Below are 20385 nucleotides of genomic sequence, written 5' to 3'. Positions count from 1 at the left end.
TTTTAAAGGATTTTGCAGGCATATTTTTCCCACTTCTGTTCACATAAGTTTTCTCAGAACGTCTTTTGTCAGAACTGACTATCCCCTTCCATAAATATTGCTCCCTCTTCCGTTTTCTTCCTTTCTGTATCATAATATTTTCGTTTTCACAGCTTTTATCATGGTTGTCGCGATCACCTTCTTCAGTGCATCTACAAATAAATAAAATATTTAGGAAGTGATTCAATGTAACTCAAAAACAGTTCACAATTCAAAAAAATTATTCCAGAACACATGTTCAGCAATGCTTTTAATGTAACATTCCGGTTGGAATGTTACAGTATCAATAACGAGATAAACAATACACTAATTTAGAAAAAGAAGCCTTTTCTGAGTGGTCACATGAAATTACGACACATTTAGAAGTTCGAATGTACGTACCTGAATCGGACGAAATATTATCATTGTCTGGCATGTATTCAGAACCACTATCTGAAAACGGCGTATTTTCAACGAGTGGAGAGGACATCCTCATCTAAAAATCACGTATTGTATAACAGTAGCAGATTACTATGTCTAACAGTACGCCAAGACAAACGAACAGGTGTTACAAACTGACTTACACAAAATGACTTCGGAACATTTCGGCTCATTTACTCTGTGGTCAGTACATGTGCTGCCATCCAGTGTAAGAAATGTCAAATTGTGACTTACTCGTCTCAGCAACTGAAAGGTTGAATACTGAGAAACCTGTTACCACATATAAGTCACTTGCAGAAAAACGATGACTTACACTCATTGGCTTCTGAGCCCTCCACATATATCTGCATAATGCCCAATAATAAACATACTTATCGACTGGGTCCTTTTTTGTGTGTGTGTGTAAGAATTCCAATATACAGTATATTGTTTTGACCAATGGCTTTAAGTACAATTTGGATATCTTGTAGAGCCAAAATTAAATGATCTTGAATCTATATATTCTTGTATTAGTTTTGTAACTATCAAGGGTGGTTTATTATGATGTGCAATGAAATAGAAGCTCATAATATTTATTTTATTTATTGATATGCTTAACATGGTGTGCTTAAGGCTATTTTGTCCTTTCTTAGATCTAACGAGACATTCCACATACTTACATTACATATTTGACAATAATAATGTTACATGTTACATGAAATATCGAATATAACATTTAGAAATTACTATATTATAGAAAGACGCACAATTTACATTCGTTCGTGAGATGTACAACAATAAATAAATGTTACAGGTAGATACATTGAAACCCTGAGCCACAACAGAGATAGACATGAGAGAAGAGGTTGGAGAGGGGACACAGAGGAATGTCGTAAAGCACAATTAATGAAGAGGAGGAAAAGAAACTGACGTGACTGATTGAGAAATCAAAATGGAGAGAAGAGCAATTAGGAGAAGATGTAATGACTTTCTGTACTGTCTGACAGAAGGAAAACTGGCCAAATACGCTAATTTTTGGAGAAACTATATGAGGGTGACACAAGGAAATACTTCAGCTTCTTCTTAAAAGCAATACGGCATCGAATTCTGTGAAGGATGCAGGGCAGCTTGTTGCAGAGGCAGACTGCAGCAACATAGGCAAAGACTTTTCTTTCATGGATGGGCACAGATAGGAGTTAGCCATTGAATTTCGATCATGATGAGATGGCAGATACTTAATATTTAATGTGAGTACTTTTTTCAAAGAATTTACATTTACAGAACGACAGAATCGACAGGATATCATTGACACAAAAGGAAAACAATAACGGACCCAAATCTGACCCCTGTGGCACATCTGGGAGAAGACACCTGAAGATGATCTGGGATAAAGCAAGTCAGGTTCTGGTTGGTCAGTAATCAGAAAGTGATCATGGATTCTTGTGCTTAGCATTAGGTCAGACTACTCTTCTTCTCTGTGGACTAGAATATGGTCCACTAACGAGAGACAAATTAAAGATGGCTGTTAAGACATGTACTAAGCTATATACAACATTCTTGTTCGCACTCATGCTAATATGGTTGTTGCTTATTATATCAGAAGGGACTGTCATTATTTATTTCCTCGTTGTGTTGACTGTAACTTGTTTTAGGTAGAAAGTGTTGATGTTCTGTATGTGATTTGGGTATTCTTGTGGACGATAGTTTTTTGCAGCATGGGAGCTGACTGGTGCTGAAAAAATTCATTCATTTCGTCAGCTGAGACCTGAAAAGCGGTTTATGATGTTGCCTTCCCAACACCCAACCTGCGTAGTTTCCTCCACAGAACCGCGGGTGTTGTGCCACTGCACACAAAGTAACAAGCGTGCAATTTTGGCATAGCGAACGCATTGCTTTCTATTGTTTTGTAGATTTCTGTAACCTTCAGGGCACTGTGACTTTGAATTTTCCTTGTCAGCCAAGAAGAAGAGTTTTTCTTACACAGATTTTACAAATATGAACGTGTTTGTCACAGAGTGCTGCGAGCTTTTCAGTAAGTTCTCCAATTCTGCCTCAACTGTGAGCGGCTTGGTTATCTGATGGCATTGGGATTCGAGCAGTCTGTTGTTAGAGTCGCAGTCTCTGTGTTTAACATACTTACAGGTTATGTGGCGCGATTCGATCATTGAGTGCTGTGACGAATACAGCAAAAATATTATGAGCTGAGAGGTTTGGAGCCGAAGTTTAACCTATGCCTCTAACTGTGTCAGTTCTTTTCTTTATAATTACGTAACTGTGTAACTGTGCACCATTTTGGTTCTATTGGAAGAATTTTCACGTTGTTAGGTTCATTGTGGAGAGAGTTATTGTTAACAAGTCTATGTCCATATCTTTCATTAATGAAGCGAATGTAATTCCGACCGTGAGAAAGTCATTGTACCGATTTTTGTCGGCTTAGAGACGACACCAGCTAATCACTGCTGACTCTGTTCTCTCGTTTCAGTGACCATGAATTGAGTCTGTCTTTCTTCCCTTGGGTTCAACATGCGAAGGACTTGTATTTGAGGTAGGATCATATATTTACCCGCACCGAGTTTCTTTGGCCTTTCAGCCTTTAACACATATGTGGTGATTCGGCTGCCCCTACGGAAAAAATTAACAGGACTTTATGTAGGAAATGTAATGTAATTTTCGAGTTATTCAGGTAATATGTATAAACGTGAGCTTCAAATAAAACCCACTCCCACACATCCCCCACTGGTCAGGATTTCTTGTACCTATGTTGTTGATGGCTCTGCTTTCTACCGCTCTCCAAAAATTTGCGGCTGCTCGAATTATTTCTCACATGCGACACTTTTTTGGCCTTCATTGACTGGCCTTATTACGGCACCAGCTAAGTTGAGCACTTACCAATTATAAAATTGACGCTAGCGTAAATTTTACGTAACTACTTTGTGGACCAGTCCTCTGACCCACTTGGAATGCAGGTCTGTCCTGGCATGCTTGCCTGTGTGTGGGCGATGGGTTCACAGTCGGGTCTGTAGTCTGGGTCCATCGGCTTGACCTGTGGATTTCCACCTGCCTGCCCACAGTACTAGCTACCAGCCCACACTCCATCACTGCAGCCAGGTAGGGTCTGCCAAGCTGTCACTTTTGACCATTCGCAATCAGATGGGTCAGTGAGCGAATCGATGCACCAGTGAAACTGTGAATGGGACGCCTTAAGCTGTCCATTCACAGAGCCAACTCGTGCGGCGACATGCTCACCAATCCGTCTGATTGTGTGTGGTCAACTGGCAGGCTCCATTGGCCAGCAATGCAGAGTGTGGGCTGGTAGGTAGCGGCTGCCGTTAGCAGGTAACAGTTCGTCTTCAAACTGACGCACCCAGATCATGGACCCAACCATTATAAAATCCTGCACACACAGGTGAACGGATCGAGGCATATCCACACTGCATAGGGGATTAGCCGACTGGTTGGCCTGGGGCCTTTTACAGTCCTTGGAGGGAAAGAGATCACAGAGTTGAGGTTTCCTGAGTTTACAGAGTGTAATCTCCCCACGGAAAATTACCCTCTACCACGCCATAATTAATAATGGTCAACCAAATCATCCACATTTATTTACGTTTGAAAAGTATCTGATCAGATTTTCTAGTAATATATGCGCCGACAGCTCGACGACGCCAAAGTATTTTTCTAGTATGTTTATTCTTTGGAACAACAGAGGTACAGAAATGTATGCTCCATGCTTATTATAGTGGGAGAAAGGAACAGCTTCGGAAGTATCGGTTGGAAGATTGTCGGATTGCTAAAGGAGATTTATTTACTCTACTTCGCGCTAAAGCGAGCTAGGAAAGTTTGTGCCGCTAGCGTGATCGATAAAGAGAAAGAAAAACCTGTAAAAGAAAATTACATGAGACTTGGAACCAACAGAAAGCGGAACATGTACGAAAATGGATTCAATATACAATTTTCCTCAGAAATAAGGTTCGTGACCATTTTATTCTAGAGTGAATGATGAATGAGTTCTCTGTCTGAATCACTGATGATTGTCTGGGCCCTGTAATTAATTGGGAAGTTTCAGCTGTGACGAAGAGAGCTTGCAATCTCTGAGTTTTTATAAATCGTCCAAAAAGGCTTCGTCCACATCTGAAATTTTAGATCTGTCGTAAACTGAACGAATTGTTCAAACGATCGATTTTCCCAACTGAATGCAGCGCTTAATAATAATAACAAATGTAAAGATCTTTTCCAGCAAGCCAGCCGCTGAACATTAAGACGAAGGGCTCCACCCGAGATTCTACTAGGCTGATTTCACGTAATTAATATATTTAAACTGTACACAGATAAAGGACAGAGAGAGAGAGCGAATGAAATTCGAGAAATTACTCAGAATCCTCCATTAGCATAATTGTTTGTCTGTCTTTTCACGGATCAGCCTAATAAGAAAATACGAAGCCCTGACTTTATTGTACCGATTTATGTGTGAGGGTGAAAGAGCGATAAAGGCGACAGATACACTTCTGTACAGACAAAACCTTACACCAAGTTAGCGGCAAGCTGCATTCACATAGACTTTCATCATTTACAGAGTAGAATTCATTATAATGGCCAATCCGTGACAGGACACGTCTTTGGACGTTGTTAAAATAATGTTGTTCTCTGTTTCATGTGAACTACGATGAGACAACTTAACTTGGAAAAGAGAAGAAATACTCGCAGCCAAATTAAGTACAGCTACAAATAAAAGCAGCACGCTGGGCGCAGAAATAAAAAGGCCAGATCTATAATTTTTTTTATTAAAGCTTGCTAATATTGAGGAAGTAGACATAGATTTGAACATTTGCTAATTGTGTTCATGCAAGACGTAGTTTGATTGACCTGCATGTACCTGTATAAGTACTATAAGAAAGTAGCCACAGAAGTATTCTTGGGTGAAGGGAGATATATACATATTGACTGTAGAACATTTATATGGTTTTAACTAGGGCAATGTTTAAAATGAGTCAAGGAGAGCAGAGCAACACGCAACAGCCCTCAGCTGTGAGCACGGATAATAGTGATGTAGTAAGAAGTGTTGTAGAACCGATCGCTACAGATAGTGCAATAGGACGCCCGGTAGACACGGCTGGAGATGTAACAGCAGGTATGCAACATGGATTAGATCCATTAGTAATTATCATGAGACAGATGCAAATGATAACCGAGAGTATGAATAATATGAAAACCGACATTAATGCGAAGTTAGCCTCAGTTACCGAGGGGCAAAATGATTTGAACGCGAAATTAGCCTCAGTTACTGAAGGGCAAAATCATTTGAATACAAAATTAGCCTCAGTTACTGAAGGGCAAGAAAATCTGAAAATTGACATTAATGCGAAGTTAGCCTCAGTTACCGAGGGGCAAAATGATTTGAATTCGAAGTTAGCCTCAGTTACTGAGGGCCAAAATGATTTGAACGCGAAATTAGCCTCAGTTACGGAGGGGCAGGAAAATCTGAAAGCTGAGATTAAGCAGCAGTTACATGACAGTTTTTTCGAATTAGAGCAGCGGATAGAGGCGAAGACATAGGAACTTAAAGATCAGGCCGAAGAGACGGAACGAAAATTAACTGCACAAATAGAATTGGTTAAAGCTCAATGTGAGGAATCTACTCAACGCGTACGTGTAGAAATGAAGGAGTATGTGGCTATTAAGATAGATACCGTACGGGAACAGGTGGAAATGATTCCGCAATTAGTACAGAAGCAAGATGCTATGTCATGTGCAATTGCGCAACTTCCTGAATTGGCACGTACGCAGACTAACCTAAAGGAAAGTGTTGAACATCTGACCGAACGTCAAGACGTTATAGACCAGCAAATTAATGTATTAACGGGTAAATTATCCGAAATCACATTAGAAAACAAAAGGCTAATGTGTGAAAACGTTGAGCAAAATGTTAAAGCAGCATTCCAGAGTCTATGCGGCAAACAGGAAGAGAATTTGTTTGCGAAAGGACTTGAGGAAGTGCGACAGCAGTTAGGTTCTGATTTCGAGCATTGGAAACTAACGATAGCAGAGTCGATACGCGTTTCACAACAAGGCTCAGAACAAATGAATACAGGCCAGCAGCAGAAGTCGGCAGCGACTATAGAGCCAGTTACTGCACATTCGCACACAATACCGACTTGTGTGAGTAACTCGAATATTAAATTGCCACGAGCTAGTTGTTCGCGTGAAGTTTCATCTGACGGAGATTACGACCGTCTTTGCCATGCTGAAGAAAAAATGATAAAGCATCGGCAATTCCAGATTTTTAACACTGACAAAAGGGGGGTCCATCCGATTGTTTTTATTAGAAGTTTTAGAGGAGTGCTACCCAGAAATTGGTCGGAGTGGCAGAAAATCAGTTTCGTGACTGGGTATATACAAGGTTCGGGGGCGATCTGGGCCTCGGACATGACTTCTGTTTGCTCGACATATGACGATTTTGAGAAAGCGTTTTTAGCAAAATTCTGGTCAGAAGGGGTACAGGAACGCCTAAGGCAGGAGGTGCTCTACCCAGAGCCTTTCTCTTTTTCAAAAGGAAGCCTTAGGAAGTATTTTGAAAAATATATAAACAAAACTAGATATTGGGACAAACCTATGCCTTTGCCAGACATAATAAACATACTTAAGGCAAGATTACCAACTAACATCCGGAATCAATTAATTTACGGGAACGATAAAGACTTGGAGTCGTTCCTCACGACGTTAGATCATATAGACATTATAGAAGAGAGCAACCAGAAAGCCCGTAACAACAGATTCCAATATAGAGAGATAGAACCTCCGCCAAATGGTAGGCAAGGGAACGCACAGAGATCGATAAATAGTGGAGAAACCCCTCAAAATTTCAACAATAATACCGGCAATAGTCTTGCGAGGGGCTATCCAAGGAACAACAGGAATGGGAAACGATACAATCCCGTATGGGGGAACGAAAGGAATTTCAGACCGCAAGCCTGGAACAATAACAGTAATAGAAAGTGGAATCAACCGGGGGGAATAGATTCAAATAACCAACATCAGTGGGGAAGGACATCTACGAATCAACCGGTAATTACCGAAGTGACGGACGATGTCAACCACCAGGCGAATCAAAATCCAACAACCTTGTAAGGACCCACTCGTGCCCCGGAGGAGCGGTCAACAATTGGTTGAGGGGCAACAGGATATGTGTACCCACGCTAACGTATAATGATGGACGATTACTGGCAGATGAATTGACCGAGGACTTAGAACTCCAAGATGAGGATAAGGAACAGGTGGCAGTAGCCGAAGTGCAAGTCATTTTGGAGACTGTACCTATAGTGGCGGTTTTGGACACAGCTGCAACCACGAATGTTATTTCGGAGGCTCTATTCAACAAGATCAGAAATATAAGACGAGTACCAATTTTTCCAGTTCAAAATTGCAGAATAATAGGCGCCGTTGGGGCTATATCGGCTAATGTAAAAGTGCAGTCACTACTTAGTGTAGAAGTCGGAAATGTAGCAATATTAAGCACATTCCTTGTTGTAAAAAGTTTGGTGGTAGACTGCATTATAGGAGTCGACAGCCTACGTCAATACGAATGCAGAATAGATTTTAAAACAGGAAAAATTTGGTTAAATGTAAATAAACAAGAAATTGAGTTGGACTTGTTGAAAAAGGAAAGCCTTACCAGAAAATATAATAGTGGGATCAGTGTGCAAGTAATTAGGACTGCACAAAATTCTAAACAGCACGTAAATAATGAGTTTCAAGTCGAAGGAGATTTCGGTCAATTAGTGTATGAGAAGTTAAATGAATCCGACTGCATTATTGAAGAGCAGAAGAAGCAGCTCAAAGAATTATTATTAGTGTATGAAAACGTGTTTGACGAAAGGCCAGGAGTTATTAAGGGATACATATGCCATCTCTACGTTAAGCCGCACGAAACGTATTGTAGAACTTTCTATCCTGTTCCCTGGAGATTAAAGGCTCAAGTTCAAAAAGAAATAGATCGCATGTTGAAATGGGGTTTGATCGAACCCTCTACAAGCCCATACTGCTCCCCATTGTTGGTCGTACCAAAAGCAAAATGAACGCTCGTAAAAAACATAACAATAAACCTTTAAATTGAAATAGTTAATCAGTGACATAGAATATAGAAATAGTGACTAACTATTATTATTGAGTGTTGTAAAGAAGATAGTGGAGATAGGCTTCACCTGTGGTTTGGGTGAACATAGAACTTTAGCATTGCTAATGTCATCAAGAATGATTAAGGATCTAACTGACCTTCAAGAAGAATGAAATGTTTCCCGCAAATGACGCTGAATAATCAAAAGAGGTTCCGAGTGAATATTCATATATAATCTCATGTGAACGCTTAGATGTGTAAACGTGTGAATGGATGTGTTGTGGCAGTGAATTGTGAGTGACGGTTAACGCCGCAAAGATTATTTCCCGCGCAAAACAGTTGACGTCGGCGCGAGAGTTAAAATCGATATAGACGATACAGATATGCTTTGTAAGAGACTCGCACCAAACGCGAGGATAAACTGATTCATGTTGAACTTTAAAAGGAATAGGTGCTATAATTAGAAGTTAAGAGTTTTTTATTTATTAATGAATGATTAAAGAAAGTAATATTCATAGATTCAGTAGTAATTTAATGGTTCGTGTTCGTTTGGGAATTTTGTGTGAAAAATCCATTTCCATATATGAGCATGGATGAACGCCGTATGAATCAGAGAGTAATTGAAAGAAGCGAATCCGCATTCCTCAATGCTAATAAATTTTACATTTCAGCACTCAAGCGAAGAAATATATGTATTTAGAATAAAAAGTTTTGAGTATAGCTAAATTATATGACTTATCAAGGAAATATGGATGATGTCTTGGTATAAAATGAACTACACTTTCCATTATTCGATGATTTGAATCCAAAATCTATAGTAAGTTACATGATTCCTTTAAATTACGAAGAACAAATCAGTGATAGAAAATGTGTTAGAACTTTTGGACTTATAAACACAAGTGGGGAGGCAAAGTCAAAATGAGTATTCAAAAGGGCGTAAATCGGATGATGCTTTTGGCAACATCATTAGTTAATGGTTGAATTCCTTGAAGTACGTCGTAACAAAAAGGATCCATGAAGCCATAAGGATTTTGCTTTCAAAAAGGAGAATCTTGGACGGTGCAACCTAATCAGTTCTCTTACAGGAAGAGTTTTCCTTTTGGTCATTGCTAATTCTTTTGGAATGAATGTTGCATGTGAATTCGAGTATCCCTGTTCCTTCTACTCTTCCCATTGTGGGCCGCGTAGAAGATCAACTACAGAGGGGGCCGCGTAGAAGACCGACTACAAATGTGGACGTCGGGGACATGCAAGACCCGGGGGAGTTTAGCACCGCAAGATATTGTACCAGGAGCAAGATTGTAAAACGAGAATTCACGTTATTTATTGTAAAACGTTTTTTTTTTTGCTAGAGGCACAAACCACTCTTCTCCAAATCGTGATACAAATTTATCCCTGTCTTTCCTTTAGAGATCTATTTCAAAATTATATATTTTTTCTTCTATAGGCTATCCTATCTTCTATGTACCGTAGGCTGGCGGTCTAGGCTTAAGAGGTTTTCCAAGGTTTCCCTGCTTAAGAAAGTTCCCGAATGGGTAGACCCTGACATCAGTTCATGAAAGATCATCTTCCTTGGTTGTGCACAGCAAATATAACACCTAGATGCACGTAAAAGCAATACAGCCGCGGTACCGGTCTCTTCATTTCTTCTGTCTTCAACATTTCTTTTCTTCGTCTGTCTCAAATATAACATTCTTTTTCGGTCGGAGGACTGACAATCATCACTTCCGGGTTATCCACGCTAATAGATAGCTCGCGAAATGTGTTCGGTGAATCAAAATTGAGCTCACAAACTTCGCTCGCTGCGAGGGGCATTGTAATCTCCCCACGGAAAATTACCCTCTACCACGCCATAATTAATAATGGTCAACCAAATCATCCACATTTATTTACGTTTGAAAAGTATCTGATCAGATTTTCTAGTAATATATGCGCCGACAGCTCGACGACGCCAAAGTATTTTTCTAGTATGTTTATTCTTTGGAACAACAGAGGTACAGAAATGTATGCTCCATGCTTATTATAGTGGGAGAAAGGAACAGCTTCGGAAGTATCGGTTGGAAGATTGTCGGATTGCTAAAGGAGATTTATTTACTCTACTTCGCGCTAAAGCGAGCTAGGAAAGTTTGTGCCGCTAGCGTGATCGATAAAGAGAAAGAAAAACCTGTAAAAGAAAATTACATGAGACTTGGAACCAACAGAAAACGGAACATGTACGAAAATGGATTCAATATACAATTTTCCTCAGAAATAAGGTTCATGACCATTTTATTCTAGAGTGAATGATGAATGAGTTCTCTGTCTGAATCACTGATGATTGTCTGGGCCCTGTAATTAATTGGGAAGTTTCAGCTGTGACGAAGAGAGCTTGCAATCTCTGAGTTTTTATAAATCGTCCAAAAAGGCTTCGTCCACATCTGAAATTTTAGATCTGTCGTAAACTGAACGAATTGTTCAGACGATCGATTTTCCCAACTGAATGCAGCGCTTAATAATAATAACAAATGTAAAGATCTTTTCCAGCAAGCCAGCCGCTGAACATTAAGAGGAAGGGCTCCACCCGAGATTCTACTAGGCTGATTTCACGTAATTAATATATTTAAACTGTACACAGATAAAGGACAGAGAGAGAGAGAGAGAGAGAGCGAATGAAATTCGAGAAATTACTCAGAATCCTCCATTAGCATAATTGTTTGTCTGTCTTTTCACGGATCAGCCTAATAAGAAAATACGAAGCCCTGACTTTATTGTACCGATTTATGTGTGAGGGTGAAAGAGCGATAAAGGCGACAGATACACTTCTGTACAGACAAAACATTACACCAAGTTAGCGGCAAGCTGCATTCACATAGACTTTCATCATTTACAGAGTAGAATTCATTATAAGAGGTATGAAAAATGGAGGAGAAGATAGCGCCAAGATGTTAAAATGTTATCGCTCTGACGTAGTGGATGAAATATAATTAATATTGCACTGTTCAGAACAGTAAGAAAAATAATTATGTACAGCACTCATTCTGATAATAAAGAAAAGTAAACTTAATGACTGCTAGATTAGTAGAAGAAGCTACAACAGAATTAGGAATTACTATGACCACAAGTTGTGATTTTTCTAGGGAGAACAGGTATAACGAAGAATTGGCGTGAGTAACATAATGAAGGAAAGGTCAGTTATCAAAGGAACTCTATTACAAACAGACAGATAACTTTTGGACAAAAGAAAAATAGTGGTGTTAGCTTTAACTAAAATTATGTCATCGGTAGCGCTAAATACAGATACAAGGACGAAAAAAATTACAGAGTTACTACAGTTGCAAGACAATGTTTCAGATAACAAAGAAAACCACACTAGCTGAAAGCAAGCCAACACAAGCAGCGTTATTTTCGCAGCTTGGTCCGTATAGTTACACTATATGTCATTCAGTTCCGTCATATTTGTAACTGGTAGTGTTAGTATGGATTTACTTATACAAAGAACTAATACATTGTGCAGACGTTAAGTTTACGATTTTAATGAGTTTTTTATAGTATGTGATTATTAATACATTTTCATCCAGCTGTTAATCTTTAGAAATTAACTGCACTGCAGAAACATTGTCAACCTAGAGATTTCCATAATTTGTAATCCACCCTCAGCATGCAGATTTAATAACGGTGGCAACAATAATCAGTTGATACAAACTTTTAATCTTGTGCTCAAACGATAATTTTGAAATAATCGACTTGTGATATAGTAAAGTGCTCAACTAAGGACTTGGCTGCTGAGAAAATGAGATCTGACCCAGTATGACTAGGTACGTGATTGTGGCGCAGATGGCAGAAACCAGCAGCCTTCGGTCGATGGTGAGGAAGCCGGAGGCCCTGACAGAGAGCGGCGGCAGAGCCACCACCTGCAGCAGCAGTGCCTCCACCTCTGGCTGCAGGCCTCGACGCCACCCCAGCGTGGCGGCCCTGACCACCAGGACGCGAGTGCGCTCTGCCTCGTCCGCCATCGCAGAGCAGGACACGACCAGAGCAATCGCGCCCACGAGGTACGTAGCGATCCACTCTGCGGAATATAAGATGGACTTGCTGATCACAGCTCTACGGCCGTTGGTTTGGTCAATCCAAAGCGTCAGAATCTCATACGAGCCGTATATGAGAGCTTGTACTGCTTGAGTTATTTGTAGGGCTAGCGTGAGTCCAAAGTGTTGTTGTAGCAGTTCCGCTGCACGGTGTAGAATGGCGTGTGCCTTGTCTATCTGGCTCACTCTCGGATGGCAGTCCTTCTCTGGCAGGTGAATGACTCCCAGAAGGACGCGAGATACGTGACTGTTGCCATTCGATGCGGCTGTTGTGAGGATGTTGTCATTGATAATTTGGAACCTTGTCCGCACTTCGAGAACAAGTAGGATGCACTGCAGTGTTACGAGGTTTTCCAGCATTCTGATCACCGCATACAGCGTCAGCCATAGGATTGCTTCCTCATCATAACGCACTTGAGCAAAAAAAGTAGCTAAAACACATTCACCTATTATTAGTACAGCAAAAGTGATGATTAGTATTATCCCTAGTATTTTATTACTTTTCCACTTCTTGCGTACGTAACCATCAAAGTATCCGAGGGCCTCTAGAAACAAACGCAAGTCGTTCAACATAAATACTGTTTTCCCCGCAAGGGCCCACAGTACTCTGAAATGCAGAAGTAGCCTGGTTGGGATGTCTACAAAAACTGTAACTGTCGGAAATTTACTGAACCGGCTGAACACAAAATGCATATCCACCGCTAGTGAGGTAATAGTAACGAGAATCCAGATGTTGGAATTTGATTTCATGGCATTACATACCACCAATGAATTTTGGAGATGCTCGGCTTGTCGGTTGGCAGGCATTATCCCCAGTATTTTCCACAGTGCACATAGTGGTTCACTCACAACATAAAAATTGGTGGCTGGCATATTGTACATTTACACTAACTCTCTATCTTTAATTTTCGCATATATTATATAACATCTTTTGACTCATATCCTGCCGCACATACTATGTATTGTGAGGTATGCCTTTCTGAAATTGACGTGCGATCATTGATCAGACTAATTTCAAGGAAAACTGGACAGTACATTGTTAGTCTAATTAATTTCTTCCCGCAGCACATAACTGATGAAGTCACATTAAGAAAATTGTATCTGACACTCCTTCCAAGGCACAGAACACAAATCCATCCAATTTATTATTCATTGCTAGTCTCCAGTTGAAGGAAGTTCATTATAAGGCCGCCTTTCAAGTTAATTATTTTTAGTGAGTTCTGACCTTCTAAACTTGCGATAAGATATTCTGTATCGATTGCTAAGCGTACCACAGTCCTTGGCTAGTAAAACGGAAGTATTTCTGCATTTCTTGGCTAGTAAAACGGAAGTATTTCTGCATTTCTGTAGGTCTGGGGGGCGGGGGGGGGGGGGGGGGGGGGTGGGACTTAGAGATCAGTGGCAGCTTGTCCTGTTCGACAAGTAACAAAGACACTTCCGTGTCCACCTGTTTATTGATAAGCAGCCCTGCAGCCAGGCGACTAGCTCGAGTTTTCGTGTTCTCATAAAGATTAGTCATTTTAGATTATAAAAACATTTGGTATAGTACTGATATGAAACATCCCCTTAGAAAAATTATAAATGACTGTGCTGATAAACCTCTTACGTTATTTGATTTTCAAACAGCTGAGCAAAACTGAACGTACTCAGACATTTCTCTCTTTACTTATTCTGATCATCACTAACCTGACAATATATTTTTTTAGCGCAAGGCAATCTGACTTTCAATAATCCCTACAGATGAATGGCCCTGACTAACAATAACCTATACCTCTCATGAATCACTTACCTCACAAAAATCTTCGTTACTCGAACTACTGCAATATAGCGAGCGCCAATACTGCCAGCTAAATGAAAGAGTCTAACTATTGAAGGCACTAACTACTGATAGGCATACATAGCAAATGAAAGATTTTGATGGAGAACAAACAATATATTTACCTTAATAGTGTTCAAAAGTCATTATATATATATATATATATATATATCTCAGTTCATGACATCCAGTATTACAAATTTACTCTTTCCGATGGACACACGTCCAGATCGTCTGCTCTCAAAATTCTGCCATCTCTCTCCCCACATCCACCAATGCTGGCGGCTCACCTCCAACTGCGTAACGCTACGCGCTGTTCAAATCCAACTGCCCAACATTACAATAGCAAATATTCCAACAATGCCAACCAGTCACACACTGCACACATCACAGTCAGTGATTTTCATATAGAGCGCTACGTGGCGTTACCAACATTAAAACGTAAACAGCCTACTTACACTGATTACGTGGTAAGTAGGTGTATTAGTGTGCTTTTTAAGCGTACCATAAAAGGTTTCATTTTTCTTCACGTAATATAGCATAAAACGCGAAAAAATCGTACAGTCGTATTTTCTGTTTACGTTTTGCAGCAGCAAATCTATAGAATTTCGTTTGGTTGTTCTTTGCTCTCTCCAGCAATTTATCTGTAGCGTACGTCTTCAGTATTTAAGTCACATTTCCGGAAAGTAGCGTAATGTTTAAGTTGTTGTTTCAGAAACCTTGCACTGTTTTTGTGTACACAGAGTTAAATTTAGGCCAAATTTGTGGTACCATATTTTCGTGTTTATCTGTAATTTAACTGACTTGTTCTTTATAAACTATTACGTTTATCATGAGTGAAAAGTGCTTGATTTGCCGTAGAATTGTTAGGTCGGGGCTTTGGTGTGACGGGTGCTGTAGTTTTTTCCATGTGGGTGACTGTAGTGGCGTGGGAATAGGGGCAGTAAATGGGGCTCATCAGTGGTTTTGTAGGATATGTAGTAGAGATAGTAAGATACTAGAACAAGAGGGGAAAATTGACACCCTTCAGGCTGAGTTAGACACGACCAGGGGAGATCTTGACAGGTTAAGGAGGGAGAAGGGTAAAGCGAGGTGGGAAGTGGCAACAGGCAACAATAGGAACAGGCCTAGAACTTTGTCTGACAGCTTCAGTTAGAAGCAACCTTCATTGTTCCATGCGTCCTGTATCACTCCTTCCACGTGATGCACTACCTTCTGCCAGCCTTCCGATGTCACAATTTCAACTGCCTCTTTCAAAAGGCGTTCCACTTCGGTTAATGTGAATTTCTTATTTTCTGCAGCAATATGCCGTTTAACCTGAGCCCAAATCAGCTCTATTGCGTTGAAATGGCAACGGTAAGGAGGCAATCAGAGCACTTTATGCCCGTATTTTTTTACTACTTCATCCACAATGTAAATCGGGTTGTTTGGCTTGTCAAATTACTGTCGAACTGCACCTTATGTTTTTGCAACCAGCCAACAATGTCGTTTTACCTCGTTGCCTTTGTGGGTGCTTTATCTTTTATTAATGAGTGCTAAGGAGCGATATCCATAACAATGATAGAGTTTTTTGTTAAGTTCTGGAGCACACAGTCTTCAAACCATTTCACAAAAGTATTGTGGTTCATCGATTCGTGGTAGTCGGAGGTCTTATTTGAACTGAATAGCAGCACACATTTCGGAATGAAACCTTCTGAATTTCCGGCATGTGCTACAATTATCCTTTTTCCTCTGCCGATCGGAGCTGCCATACTACCGCTGATGGTACCGTCTGTCCAGCCTTTTTTTTGAACTGTGTCCAGCATTCACCCACGTTTCATCAAGCCAAACGATATCATCAAAACTTGTCCCCACTAATTCTCTAAGAAAGCGACATCGCCAGGCTGCAATATCTTGGCGTTCCATTAGTAACTTTCTGCCAGAGTTGGATTTGTAGCGGAATCCTAACATTTTTACGACTCGTAACAAAGACGATTTACTACCCTGAAACAGGTCAGCCGCTGTGAGGGTAGCATGTAGTTTTTTGAGTGTTGGATACTCCTTCCTCGAATAAAATGCGTGTATTTGACGATGAATGGCATCTTCCTGAAAAGAGTCAAGTTTTGTGACCCTCTTCTCTAGTCGCCTCTTTTTCCCAGGTGTCTCCAATTTAGATGATTCACTTAAGCCTTCTTTCGTGAATTTCTCCTTGCAGATTCTTGTTACTGATCGTTCGCTAACTTGCAGAGCAGCTGCAGTTCGCTCCACCACCTTATCCAAAGGAACGAGAGGCCCTCCTGCATCCCTCTCTCTCTCAAAATACTCCCATAAGGAACACATGTATTCACGCGCCTGACTGCGTGTAACGACGCCATGTCCGCCACTTTTTGGAGGTTTCCGAGGAGTGTGCAGCCTCGACCTCCCTCTCTTGCGACTGCTTTCATTGGACATCGTAAACACGCGAAGCTACAAGTCACTCAAATCTCTCACGAACACGTCTACAACGGCTCGCTGAGGACTGGTTGGCACAATGCCTTAGCGCAGCAGAGCGAACTGGCAAAGCAGTGGCAGCCGACAGCGCCGGCTGCCATTAGTTTATTGGTGGCGGGAGCCCTGCACCCCGTTGCCTGACAAGTGACAACTAGTTTAAGTAATAGTACACACATTTTATAACTGTTACTGAAAATATGGGGTTGTCAGGTCCTGTAAATGCTACTACGGAATACCTCAGACCAGACGTTTCAAGCAACTTCCATATTATGAATTTGACACTAACTACCCCCACAGCAATAATGTCCACCATAAAATCTTTAAAATCAAAGACATCTAGTGGGTATGATGAAATATCAATAAAGTTAATTAAAGAATGTGATTCTGAGTTAAGTAACATATTAAGCTATCTGTGTAACCAGTCGTTTATCAGTAGAATATTTCCTAAATGGTTGAAATATGCTGAAGTTAAGCCACTGTTTAAGAAGGGAGATAAAGAAATAGCATCAAATTTCTGTCCAATTTCACTTTTGCCACCATTCTCACAAAATTTAGAAAAAGTAATGAACAATCGGCTTTATAACCATCTTATCTCAAATAACATACTGTCAAAGTCGCAGTTTGGATTTCTAAAGGGTCCTGATACATAGAAGGCTATCTACACTTATAGTGAAAATATGCTTAATTTATTAAACAAAAAATTGCAGGCAACTGGTATATTTTGTGATCTGTGAAAGGCATTTGACTGTGTAAATCAATATATCCTTTTAAGTAATTTAGAATATTACAGTGTAACAGGAAATGCTGCAAAATGATTCAAATCTTACATCTCTGGCAGGAAACAAAGGGTGTTATTAGGAAAGAGACATGTATTAAGCTATCAGGCATCATGCAACTGGGAACTAATTACATGTGGGGTCCCACAAGGTTCCACTTTAGGTCCCTTACTTTTTCTTATGTATATCAATGACCTTTCATCAGTAACATCACCAGATGCCAAGTTCGTTTCGTTTACCTATGATACAAACATTGCAATAAAAAGCAAAATCAAGTGTAGTCATAGAAAGATCGGCTAACAAGATATTTGTGGACATTAATCACTGGCTCCTAGCCAATTCCTTCTGACATAACTTTGAAAAAACACATTACATGCAGTTCAGATCTTGGAATGGGTGTCCTACGAGTATATGCCTGACATATGATGACAAGCAGATCGAAGAAGTGGACAGAGTTAAATCTTGAGATTACAGCTTGATAATAAATTCAACTGGGAGGAGCACACCACAGAACTGCTGAAGCGTCTTAACAAATCTCTATTTGCACTTTGAATTGTGCCAGACACAGGAGATATAAAAATGAAAAAGCTGCCATACTATGCCTACTTTCATTCCATAACGTCATATGGGATTATTTTTTGGGATATTCATCAAGCTAAGCTAAAGTTTTCCGGGCACAAAAACGTGTAGTGCGAGTTGTATGTGATGTGAACTCAAGTACATCCTGCAGAAGCCTGTTTAGGGAACTAGGGATACTAACTACTGCTTCCCAATATATTTATTCCTTAATGAAATTTGTCACTAAAATTATATCACTTTTTCAAATCAACAGCTCAATTTATGGAATCAATACAAGAAATAAGAATAATCTTCACAAGGATTTAAAGACACTTACTCTTGTACAAAAAGGAGTGCATTATTCAGGAACACACATTTTTGTTACTTGCCAGCAGCCATAAAAAGTTTAACAACTAATGAAATTCAGTTTAAGAGAGGTCTACAGGATTTATTGGAGGCCAACACTTTCTATTCTATTGATGAATTTCTCAGTAGAACCAACTGATATTTGAATGTACTTGTGTGTGTGTGTATGTGTGTGTGTGTGTGTGTGTGTGTGTGTGTGTGTGTGTGTGTAAGTACAATCTAACTTCTGCACCATTTCAGTGCAGTAATGTGTTCATTGTACATATGTATTATAGTAGTTCTATTACATGTTTATTACCATATAAATAAAAAAACTTTTTTAATTTAAATTCAGTGCATTAGTGTTTGTAAAATGATTTTTTCATATTGTGTTCATTAAAAAAGTGACGATCATTCCACTTGGGACCTGTGGAAGGTACATTAGCTTATTTGTTTCAGTTGTAAATATTTGTCATGTATTATTGTTTTTCTGACATGTTCTACATCCTGGAAGACCTGCTTACTATGGATCAATTGGAATGAAAGTAAATCTAATCTAATTCCTGCTTCATGGCGTTTGTCAGTGCTGGATTGTGGATCAGTATACTGATTTGAGGTTATGATATGATGGTCATTCCCATGCTATAATCTACGAGGGTTAGTGGAGGTCACGGCATGCTCATGCAACTTGGGGCACAATATTTTGTTTGCAACTCTTTCAATTCTATAGTCGTTCTTTCAGTCATGTCCAGACTGAAATTGTATCGCTCAAAGACAAATATACTGTTCCATGCTCATGGCAACTGTACTTCAATTAAGCATGTGTGAGGTTACCATACAGCCTTTGGTATGGACCACTTATTTAACATTGCTCAGAATAGTGTAGTGTATCTAGAGCTTACTTTCCTTCTAATTCACAGGTATCATGGACTTTCACACCATAAGGTGCGTCATAGGACAACTACATATTTGTTGTTTGTTACTCATTATTGAGTTGCTCATTAATAATCAGAAATTTCCGTCTCATGTCCTATATGAAGGCTGTATGATTTTTGAACTTCACACAAGTACTCTTAAAATAGTACAAAATGGGACAATGTGATCAATGCACAATGCCTCTAGCAGAATAATTAGTCAAAGCTAATTGCTGTCACCAGAAATATTTTGAGTCTTTGCATTCTTTAACCTCTTACAGTTCGTAGGGTAAGTCAGTGTTGGTGGAACTCAAAAGAGACTTTGTGCTGCTGCAGATTTTTGTTTTCCTTTTCAGGGACATTACACTTTCAGTGTGAGGCTCTAAATCTTTATAGCATCTGCTCTGCATATAAGAGAAGGCGTACTTTTATGAGTCACGCTAGATAAGCATCAGATAGAATTGTGCTTTTGGGTTTATTGAAGTACCTAAACAACCGTAAGATAGCGTTGGTAATTGATCTTGCGCCAGAGTTTTGCATAAAAAGGAGCACATAGTTCGTGTAATCAGTTTAGTTCTAGAAGAGAGACTGGAGTCTTTCATCTGATGGCTGTCTGCCAGGACACTTTCTTTCGTGAATCTTCTGATATTTACTTTGCTGCAATGTATACTCATTACATGTTTTCTCTTGTCAGTAAATGCACTGCAGTGCTGCTTTTTATAATTTTCTAAAACAATTATGTTGCTGCACATGTGAAAATAGTTACACTTTATTTAAACTTAAAGTGGTGAACTTGTTGAAATTATATCCATTTGTGTTTGCTTGTGGGATTAATGCTTGATGCAGTCAGCTTACTAAAGTCCACTATTGGCTGTTCTATGCTCAAGAATATTTCAGT

Source organism: Schistocerca piceifrons, chromosome 2, assembly GCF_021461385.2.
Source record: "Schistocerca piceifrons isolate TAMUIC-IGC-003096 chromosome 2, iqSchPice1.1, whole genome shotgun sequence".
NCBI classification, from domain to species: Eukaryota; Metazoa; Arthropoda; class Insecta; order Orthoptera; family Acrididae; genus Schistocerca; species Schistocerca piceifrons.
Note: the sequence above shows the minus strand (reverse complement) of the source record.